This window comes from Tupaia chinensis, unplaced genomic scaffold, assembly GCF_000334495.1.
Source record: "Tupaia chinensis unplaced genomic scaffold, TupChi_1.0 Scaffold000695_1, whole genome shotgun sequence".
In the NCBI taxonomy this organism is placed as follows: domain Eukaryota; kingdom Metazoa; phylum Chordata; class Mammalia; order Scandentia; family Tupaiidae; genus Tupaia; species Tupaia belangeri.
In genome coordinates, this window is record NW_006160218.1 from 855,315 (window position 1) to 866,319 (window position 11,005).

General features: G+C 47.9%; 1 protein-coding gene across 3 annotated transcripts in view; it reads right to left on the reverse strand.

Moving 5' to 3' along the window:
* Nucleotides 1–10,721, reverse strand: part of LCORL (ligand dependent nuclear receptor corepressor like) — a 104,684-nt gene extending 93,963 nt beyond the window's left edge. For all 3 annotated transcript variants that reach the window (XM_014592455.2, XM_027776652.1, XM_027776656.1), the window contains exon 1: nt 10,611–10,721. The gene's annotated coding sequence lies outside the window, so the exon portion shown is untranslated. The remainder of the gene's footprint in view (nt 1–10,610) is intronic.
* Between the last annotated feature and the right edge of the window lie 284 nt (nt 10,722–11,005).

Here is an 11,005-nt window from a genome sequence, read left to right on the forward strand (position 1 = left end):
CTCTTAAATAACCAACAAAAATGTCCACTTCATCTTAACTGATATCAAATAACCACCAAATTCCTTAGGTCTAAGTAACAACAACAAAACATTCATACTATGACAAGCTAAGTTCTGTACGCCCATGGTTTCTGCCACACTGCAACTTCTTGGAGTGCTACAACAATGTTCCAAACCAGAACACACCATCCATGCTTCTGTACAAAAGGAAGTCATTGAAGGGTTCAGAGTGCAACAAATGCCTTATCGGATATTTTTATTTATAGCATGGAAGATTAAAACAGAGAGTGAGAGAGGACTGGGAAACCAAGAATTTTTGCAGTAGTCTAGTTAAGCACAGTTGACTTAGACTGGTATGGAAATGGAGGGAATGGAGGGATATAAAATCTATCTGGAGGGACTAGCAGGTGGCATGGTGGTTTAGGGCACTGGACATTCCCATATGGCAGACCACGGTTGGAAGTCCCAGACCTGGTGGCTTGCTTTCTCACTTCCCTCTCTCTCTTTCTCTCTTTGTGTCTCTCCCTCTGGTCAAATTAAAATAAATGAATAAATAAATAAAATAAATAATTCTTTAAAAAAATCTATTTGGAAACATCAACAATAATTGTTGGACTGGGTACAGCATGAAAAGGGAGGTAAGTGAAAAATTACTTTCAGGTCTTTGACTCACGAATTACCTAGGTCGGAAGTAATACACCAAAAATACCTGAGGAACAGATTTCCTATCTGGTAGAGATCAAGAGTAAAGTTCAGATACAGTATATTTAGGATACCTGAGACACACGTAAGTTGGTGGAAAAAGAGCAGGTAAATCAAATATTGAGGTAGTCTGGTAAATGGCAGTAGGTACAGAAAATGAAGGTCAAGAAAGTGTTTTGTTTTTTAAAGATGATATTGCTGTATGTCAAAGCTAGGAGGAACTAAGGCTTACACTGAACTGTACTGCACTCACTCTACCAACTCCAACATAATCGGTAAGAAGTTCCTCGAAGTGGTATTTCAAATTATTTACATGTATTATAAATTATTCAACATTTCAAACAAAAAATACAATATAATATTACTTAGTCTATCTACAATAGGTCAAATTTTCCTGACAAGAAGTGATCAAACTTGGGGGAAGGGGACAGCACACATATAATAAACAAGGTCAGAAGCCACCCACAGATCGTCAAATGTTAAGAACAGAGGGATAGAGACCCTATCTCTGTTAAGGGTAGCCCTTCTCTCTTCTCTTATATGAAATAAAGTTCTAAAAAAATGCAAGAATGCAGGAGGTACTACATGCAACGGAAGCAGGAGCCCTTGAAGGATCAAAGCATGGGATTTACAGGAATGAGTCGGAGGGAGGGCCATTCTGTGTGTGATGGGTTTACCAAGATCCCTTGTGTATACCCTACCAATGACTGACTCCAAAACAATCCGGGAAACTCCAATGTGCTCATTTATGTAAGGGGGCACCTCTACGCGAACTTCACCACCACAAACACGAATACATACAGGACACTCTAATGCTATCCTGGACAATGGCCTCACGGTTCATTCCATCCACTCAGGACTCTAAAACAGAGGCCTGGAAATGACCTTCCACTCTCTTTCCTTCCTGTATCCCCAAAGCTAATCAATGACTAAAATCGGTTTATTGTAACTCTTAATACTCTTTCTCCCTTCCCCATTTCTACTACTTCATGATTCAGCTCTTATCTCTCTTTTCTCCTCTGACTGTTCCCAGACCCACAGAAGGAAACCGACCATTCCCCTTCACACCAGACTCAGAACTGCACAGGCTCCTGTCACAGCATCTACCCTGGCTACGGGAATGCCTGTCTGCCCCAGAATGTGCTTCATGGTGATCACCTAACACCTGAGTCCAAAAAAACTACACGCCGAACCCGTGTTTACTGAGAATATAATGACGGAAAATCCATGGGACATTACTGTAAATGGCTGCGCTTTCTTCAACACTGGAGATCCTATTATTCTTGATATAAAATGAAGGGTGCAATCCTAGAAGGAGTCTGAGAAGTAAGTGGGTCGGCAGAAATCCGCTCTGTGACAGAATGAAAGGATTTCAGAGCTCAGATTAAGGACAAAAGTGAGAGTTAGATAAGCAAGCTACTGTGTGCTCATAGGGAAAGTGGACCCCAATTACAGCTACAGTTAGACCCGGATAAAATACCGAAAGGTGGAATAACAAGACAGAGGAGGAAACGCAGGCAATCACCAGGGTGTGAACGACACCATGCAAATTACCAATATGAAAAAGCAGTGCTGGGGGCACAGACGAAAGAGGGTTGAAAACTGCGACTGGTTATACTCCATTTGATAATCACATTTTGGGGGGAAGTTCACAAAAGATGGAAAGTAATGCTCATCAAGCCTGGAACTGGGAGAGAGGGCAACTCGACATCCAGACCCAAACTCCACCCTGGCAACCTGTGCTGTGAAAAGCCCTTGCCCACTGACTCTGTGTTGCCAACACCCATTCTCAACAGCAAGAGCCAATTTAGGGCCATTCTGACCTAGCCCAGGAGAACACTTGACTCTACATATGCATGCAAATATAGCAGTCCCGCTTCTCTTCTTCCCATCCCTCAAATTCAGGTTTCTGAAACTACAAAAGTACTACTAAGTCTGAGACATGGCAATGTGACCAGGAAGGATCAGACTTGTTCACTGTCATGAGGTCTGACCAGACGTGACGACTCGTAGAGCAGCAGATCTGCACCTGAAGCCCAGTCATTCTTCACACTGCTCCATGTGAAACCTTGGGCAAGTCACTTGGCCCCTCAAAGCCTGTTTGTCATCTGAGAAAGGAAGATACAAACTGTACCAAGTCATATGTAGAAATGAAAATGTCAGAACCTGAGATCCATACAAACTTGGTACAGTGTCTACATGGTAAACACTGAAATACCAGCGACCGTGAATTCGAAGGGCAATTTCTAGTGCCGAAACATCTGTAGGACAACATATATTGGTGACTATGTAGTTTTCTTTTTTTGAGAGATTTTTGCTATAGGGCACATGTGCTTGCCAGAGAGACAGAGAGACAGAGAGAGACAGTAAGAAATCACCTCTCCAGGGGGATGGCCACACCGCAATCCCTTCTCCTCCACTCACCTCAGGATTTTGGGCATGCACACACATGCACCCAGCGTAAGTTTTAAGCCACCAGGTCCGAGACTCAAACTGTGGTCAACTACGAGTCCAGTGACCTAAACATCACACTATCTGCTGGTCCCCAACTATGTAAGTTTGAAGGGCTGAAAGTAATTACGCATGAAGACATAGTATGTGCTAAAGACATTGCCTTTTCTTTTTTTTGGAGAGTTTTTGCTCGGCCTGAGTGGACTGTGGCTGTGTCCAGACCTTGGGGGGGGGGGGTACTTGCGTCTCTTTTGTCTCTTCTCATAGAACGAATAAATAAGTACACCTTTTTAAAAAGAGAGACTTTTACTCTAGGGCACATGTACTTGCCAGAGAGATGGAGAGACAGATAGAAAGCAAGAAATCACCCCCGCCCCCAGAGATGGCCACGCCAGTCCAGTCTCCTCTCAGATCTTGGGCGTGCACATACACGCACCTGGCATGAGTTTCAAGCCTCTTGGTCCAGGACTTGAACCGCAGTCAGCCTGTGGGAGCCCAATGACATAAACATTATGCCATCTGCTGTCCCTGTAAGTACGTGTCCCTTATAGACACGAGGAGCACAGGGCGGCTCGGGGATGTGACCCGGAGCCCTCTCATACGGACCAGCTTTGCGGAACGTCATGTTTTACCATTTTACCACTTGGGCCACTGTCTGTCCCCTGATGCTGTTCTTACATTGATTCAAATTTAGGCTAGCAGGTGGCATGAAGTTAAGATGCTAGGTCCCACATGGCCGACTGTGCGGATGGTGTACCAGACCCTGCAGCTGGAAAAACACGGTGGGGCATGTGCATGCGTGCCCCAAATCTCCAGGAGACTAGAGAAGAGATCCGGAGAGTGGCCATCCCCACCCACAGCCATCCCCTGGCAAACACAAGTACCCTATAGCAAAATTAAATATAAATAAATACTTTAACTATAGAAAACATTTTAAATGTGGTAAGAACTTTATTTTTCTAACTTTGAGAGCCAATGACCTACATCACTCTTTAATTCTTTTTTTTTTTTTTTGGAGAGGTTTTTCACTATAGGGTGCGTGCACTCGCCAGACAGACAGAGAGAGACATAGAGACAGAAAGCGAGAAATCACCCCCCAGGGGGGATGGTCACGCCGCAATCCCTTCTCCTCCATTCTCCTCTCAGGACCTTGGGCACGTACGCACACGCAACCGGCATGAGTTTTAAGCCACCGGGTCCGGGACACGAACCGCGGTCGACTACGTGGGAGTCCAGCGACATAGCCATTACGCTAACTGCTGGTTCCCCACTCTTTAATTCTTTAATAAAATATTTTTGTTAAGAAATTCTCTACAAAACCTATCATTAAAATCAGAAAACTAACATAGTTGCTCAGCCCTGCTGGAGTGTCATTACTCCGAGGCCCAGAAGGCACGAGTGTGCACACATTTGCCGCATTTCTACAGATGTAGAACCACCAAAGCAATTCCCATCAATGCTTCACTCCCAGCCCAGCACTACGGACAGCGTTCTGGTTCTCCACGTTTACATGCATCTCTCTCAGACAGTAAGAAACCCAGCTCCCACAGTCCTTAGCACTTACTGGCATTTACGTGATCAGCCTTCAGGTGGGTAACCGACCTCCTGCGGCACCATCTCCCCCTCTTCACACGGACACTCCTCGCCATTCCCAGCCCTACTCCACAGGCCCGGGACACCTACTCCTCATTCCTGGCACCCCTCCTAGCAGAACATCCTCTCTCCTGGCTCAGCCTCTCCATTTCACAATGTGCTGACCCTACCCTGAGACAGGTGCGTTCCTCCCCTACCTGCGGCTCTGACTCCTTGCACTCAAGGTGCCTCCGTGTATGAACTCCCTCCTCCCCCGACCCGAGCCCTGTACACTCACGCCAGGTTACATACTATACAGATAAGATGCCCGCTGCGAGCCTGCTGAGTCCCTGAGAGTTCATGTAGGGCCGCATCTCACCCCAAATATATACCCTATTCATGCGCGCTGGTTCAGCTCCCCTCCCACAGCTCGTGCAGTCTCTCGGGCTCCCACAGCCAGTGCCGGCATGCCCCTGCATAGACAGGGCTGCTCCCCACCACGCGCGGCCCCATCAACCACACGGATTCTCCAGGCTCTGACATTCCACTCGCCCTAACGGGCCCACTCTGCCTCCAGCACACCCCACTGAGAGTGCACACCCACCCTTGCTGGGGCCGCTGCCAACTACGATACAAAAGAGAACCTTGTCTTTCTCTTCTAGCCAAACACGCATTTTATTATACTTAAGTATTTATGTTGGTCTGCAGAAAATCTAGTTAATTAAACATGAAAGAAAAAAAAAAAACTACTAGGTTTGAGTTTAAAAACTGGTTGTTCTAAAGATGAGAAACATGTTTAGACAATACCCAGCACAGGTATCTGTGACTTGTTTTCAGTACAGTAACAGCTGCACTGTGTCCTGTACGCACCTGGGCCCCACCCTGCAGGCACCAGCCTGCACTGAGAGGGCCGGTGACACCTGTCACAGCGCCTGGTCTCTGAGGAAGCGTGCTCCCACAGCGCACCCCGAGCCTCCGCCCCCGGGGAGTAGTGTGCCACCGACAGAGGTTCCGGTAGTAACCAAGCAGACAGAGCTCGGTCTGCTGTCCCGCCGTGGGCGTGGACAAGGGGGCCAACCCTGCAAAGTGCACGCACTCGCTTGGGTCTCTGGTGTGCCCAGACCACGGCAGGCCACGGTGGGGCTGGGCTGTGCACACCGCCCGACTGCCACCAAGCTCTCCCTCTCATCTGTCTCCTCGCTTTATTTTTCAAGCTGCTCAGAGCCCAGGCTGAAGAGAAGAGCGCCATCTGACAGTGCGTCCGCCACGCAGCGCCTTCACAGTAGACGGAAGCAGACTGCTCATTCCCCCAGCTTTGATCTGAAAGGGCTCCTTCAGTATGAGCTTCTGAGAATAACTGCAAATGAAAACCTGCAAACTTGAACCAACAACAGATGTTCCAAACGAAAAGAAGCTGCCTTATCTGACCAGCTTAAAACACCAAGCTGCGAAGGTTTGTGCTCTCCTGGTAGGGGCCACAGGCTGGCCAGCCCTACCGGGCTTCTACCACCCTCCACTCCAATGACACCGCGGTGCGGGACTTCGGAATACAGCATCACCTGCACTTACACTTACAGGGATCGGAAAACCCCTACCCTGCAAAGAAGAGAAAGTGTACACACTACGCACATAATCGCTTCTCACTTTTCACTGCTTCTGCGCCACAGCAGAGGCAAGAAGATGCAGCAGAGACGAGATGGGCCACGAGGCCTGGACCGTCTCCTATCTGCTCCTCACGGAAGGCTCGCCAAGCCCTGCTTCCGTCAGTCCTGTGACGCCCAGCCACTCTGGATCCTTCGGGTGAGAATGAACTGCTCCCTCCTCTGCCTTTCCCTCACTTCAGAACTGTACTGGTTAATTCCAGCACCCCCAACCACCGGAGCTTTTAAAACACATGCTCTATGCCTTCTCAGCCTTCTGGCTGAGATCAAGGATGCTATGTGTTCTCATCAGTTTAAGACGCAAGGTACAAACCCTGTTCTTAGTATAAACAGTAAGGAGTTTTTGCTTTTGTTGCTTCTAAGGTTTCTGCCACGGGGAATGTGTGCTCACCAGCGAGCACCAGTGAGAGGGAAAGTGAGGAATCACCCTGGGGTGGGGTTGGCCGTGCTGCCACCCTCCTCCTCCACTCTCATCTGGATTGAAGGCATGCACATACGTGCGCCTGGGGTGATCTTTCAAGCTGCCAGGCCCAGGGCTCGGGTGCCAACTGTGGTTAGCCACGTGGGAGTCCAGCACCTTACCCACTACACCACCCGCTGGCTCCGACAGTAAGCTTTCTGATCCAACCCAGTTCCAGCTCTAACAAGAGTGCTTCCACAAACACTTCACATTCGCCAGGGAGCTACTCTGAAACAAGTCTCTGCCCTGTTCTCTCCAAGGGAGGACAACTAATGTCGGCAGCGTCCTGTAACTGTCCCCACCAGGGCGGGTCAGCATTGAGGAGTCACTTTCCATTCACAGGAAGGCTTCTGCTCGTTTCTCTCAACAAGCAAACGGCACGGTAAGCTCGGCGAGGCTCCCTGTGTTCTGAAAGAGGCCAGTAGCTGCACTGCTTTTGATCGGCTGGCTGAGTTAAACCCAGGAGGCAAGGGAGAAAGAAGCTCCAGTGGCAAATTCTGTCCCAGTTAGAATCTCCACGCCAGCCTCCCATTACAAAGCTACTGGGTGGACTCCTGGTCCCTAAGTCTATTTCCAGCTCAGACTCCAGCGAGGAAGAAGCAGAATTATACCTCAACCAGTTAGCACACGGTAGAACTTGAGAAATCTCATGATGGGGGGTAAAATCATTCTTTTAAACTGTGTAACAATGCCACAAATGCCCTATTTTAGTGATGAACATGATTAGGAAAATAGTTTTTAAAGGAAAAAGAAGATAAACTGAGAGTTCATATTCAGTGATTCAAAACAAGCCCATCCTATTTGGTTATCAAATACATCTGTCTCAATATGTTGTTGCTAAAATCTCTCAGCTTAATTCAACTCAACATATGAAAGAATCTTAGATATCACTGATTCAGAAAAATTACTCCTTACTTAGTATTGTAAATAGTATTTCCCATCTAAAACCCAAACATGCCTCTAATTACTGCTCTATGAGTTCTTCCTTCCTCAAAACACACTTGAATGAGCAGTCTACCACGGAGCTGTCCCACTCGCACGATCTTCGTCACTTTCTACTGCGACACGGCAGCCATCTCCGCCCCTGACCCACCTCCCGTCAAGGTCACCCGGTACCTCCCCGTTGCCAAAAGCAATGTACGTTTCCTGTTTCATTGTTCTCGACTCACCGTCTAACAGTCCCTCACTATTCCAACGCCTCCTCTTCTGTTGCATTTGGCAACACCTCTCTACTGGCTTTACTTCTTAGCCCATGGCCTTTTCAGTTCAAGAGTCCGGTCACCTTTGAGGTTCCTCTTTCCCCACCCAAGGAACGTTAAGATTTAACATGGGGTACTGGGTTCTCTACTTCGCATGACGTGCGACCTTGCTCTACAGAAGTAATCTGGCACATCTCCATAGTCACGTACCAACTTTATGCTGACGATTTGTACTGTGTCCATAAACCACCGTTACATAAACACCACAACACCTTCCATAAACACATACAGAGCAGACATCTGAGGACAGATAACCTCGCGGTCTCACAGACTTCCACCTGGGAAAGGGAAAATGAGTGATCTCCAAGGTTACAATGACGGAAGCTCAGGGAAACGATTCTTTCCAAATCGATCCTTTCTACCATTTCGGAAACCCTCGTCCTTAGCCCCTTAACGGTTTACTGTTTTATGAAAACTAACAAAGTTACTTCCCACGTCCATGCACTGCACACACCCGTAGGACACAAATGACCAACCTGAGTTAACGGAGGGCTGAGTCTCACTGGGGCACAGTGACTGCGGCATGGAGCCCACACTGCGTTACGAAGTCCCACGAGTGCCAGCTCTCACGGGAAGGGGTTGATTCCTGCGAGCCCCAGAGCCATACAAGAGGGTGTGCGCACCCTCTGCAGAGCCTCTGCTGGCCACGTGAGCTGGCCTGATGCCGCGATAGACCTCCGGGCGTCCCAGACCAGAACAGCGAGTCAGTAGACCTTGTTTCTTTATAAATCACCAGGTCTCAGGTATTTCTGTTAGCCTCATAATGACTAAGACAGGTTTCAAATTTGTTTTTCAATAAATACTTCAGAAAAGACTCTAGGTTGCCATTCAACTTTAAGGGAACTGAGGATGCAATGTAGAAAACAGGAACTACAAGTACTCAAGAATTTGGAGCAATGTGCATACAAGAGGCTAAAAACAGTCTGGATTGTCCGAAGAAACAAGTAGGCAAACAGGGAAGCAGCAGCTTGGCCGACCACAAGCCGCCAGGTGAATACAGTCAGAGGCTTTTCCCTGATTTAAAAAAGACAAATTTACTTTGTAAGTTAGGAAATCTAAACAGTTACTCACACGATTTACTGCAGAGCTGGGTTAGACTGGAAGACAGTAAAGGAAGCAGTGCAGACAGAGCTGCACACCAAAATCGGATCTGAATCTGCTCAGGTGCTGGCTGCATCAGAAAAACTGAGCCCATGAGGTTTACTAGAAAAATGAATGATTAAGTGGCAACACCGACGGTGAGCAGCAGCAGCAGGACCGTGTTGCTGCCCAGCACGAGGCTGGGTGAGAGGACAAGCAAGACACAGAAAAGCGCCTCCTCGCTGTAAGTTCTGGTTCTGGCAGACTTTTTTCAAAACAAGATTTTTATTTAGCTTTTACCACCCCCCCCCCGAGATTTCTGCCACAAGGGTGCGCCCTTGCTGGACAGACAGAAAGCGAGAAGTCACCCCCCAGGGGGATGGCCACACCACAATCCCTTCTCCCCATTCTCCTCTCAGGATTCTGGGTGCACACAAGTGCACTCCTGGCTTGAGTTTCAAGCTACCGGGCCCAGAACTTGAACCACGGTTGGCCACATGGGAGTGCAGCGACTTCGCCCCCACACCACCTGCTGGCACCTTACTTAGCTTTAATTAAGAACAAAGTGCTTAATTAAAACCCAAGGATGTGGCCATCTGCTACACTGACCACTGAGCACTGAAATGTCACTCGTCCAAATTGAGATGTGCCCTGTCAAACACCCAATTACGAAGACTTAACATGAACTTTCCTGAGTCACGACAGAGCACCTTCAAATACAAAGATGTCGTTATTTTAATTACACACTGGTGCAAAAGCAACTGTGGGTTCGGACCTTTAACTTTAAATCATTGTAATTAAGATCACATCTCTATTCATCAAAACAGGAACCATTACAATCAACATATTTTGCCAAGGAGAAATAAGTTTGTTTACTCCTGTAGCACAAAAATTCAGGCTTCCGCATTCAGCAGACGTGTGGAAGCATCTTCTGAGTCCTGCTGGCCGTGGAAGCGCTTCCCCTACAAAAAGCTGTCCAGGAGCTTGAAGACGTGGTGTGGGTGAACAGGAGGACGAGGCACAACTGTGTAGCCCGAGCGTCCACCGTGAAGCGCTGGCTCTGCCACACGTGGTCAGGAGTGGTCCTGCAAAGAACTGGGCCCTCCCTGCTGACCAACGTCTGCTGCGGGCATGTCGATCTTGACGTGAGGGTCTCGCCACTGGTGGATCAGACTCCACCAGTGACCATGGCCTCTTCTTGGTGCAAGTTTGGCTTTGAGAAGTGCCTTGGGGCTTCTTCTCAGTCCAAGCACTGAGCTGGCCACCGCCACTGTCGGATAAAATCCACTTCCCACTGCATGTCACAACCCGGCTGGGAGAGGGCTCCTTACTGCTGCACCGAGTAAGGGAAGGCGGCACTTCAAAACAGATGGTTCAGAAATGTTTAGTGAGCTCGTGAGGCACCCACTTATTGAAGCTTTTCACCTTTGCAATGTGCTTCAAAGGCGAGTGACACGAACAGCTGGCCCAAGTCCTTCAGAAACTTCTCGAGTCGCTGCAAGAGGACCAGCTTCCACGACTGCTCTCGGTTGGATGCCGTCTACTTCCAATGGCCGGTCACTACGACCCTCAGCTCTACGGCTCTTGTCCGCTTTGCAACACTTCTTGAACCACCACTGCATGGTACATTCACTCGCAGCTCCTGGGTCAGATGCGTTGTTGTTGGAAGTTGTCACTTATGACCTATTTTGAACTCAAATAAGAAAATCACTTGAATTTGCTTTTGGTCTATGATTTTCATAGTCTAAAATACAAATAAAATAAACAGCAAATATTAATTTCATTAGAAAAATACCCATAAAGTGAGAAATGTGCATTAA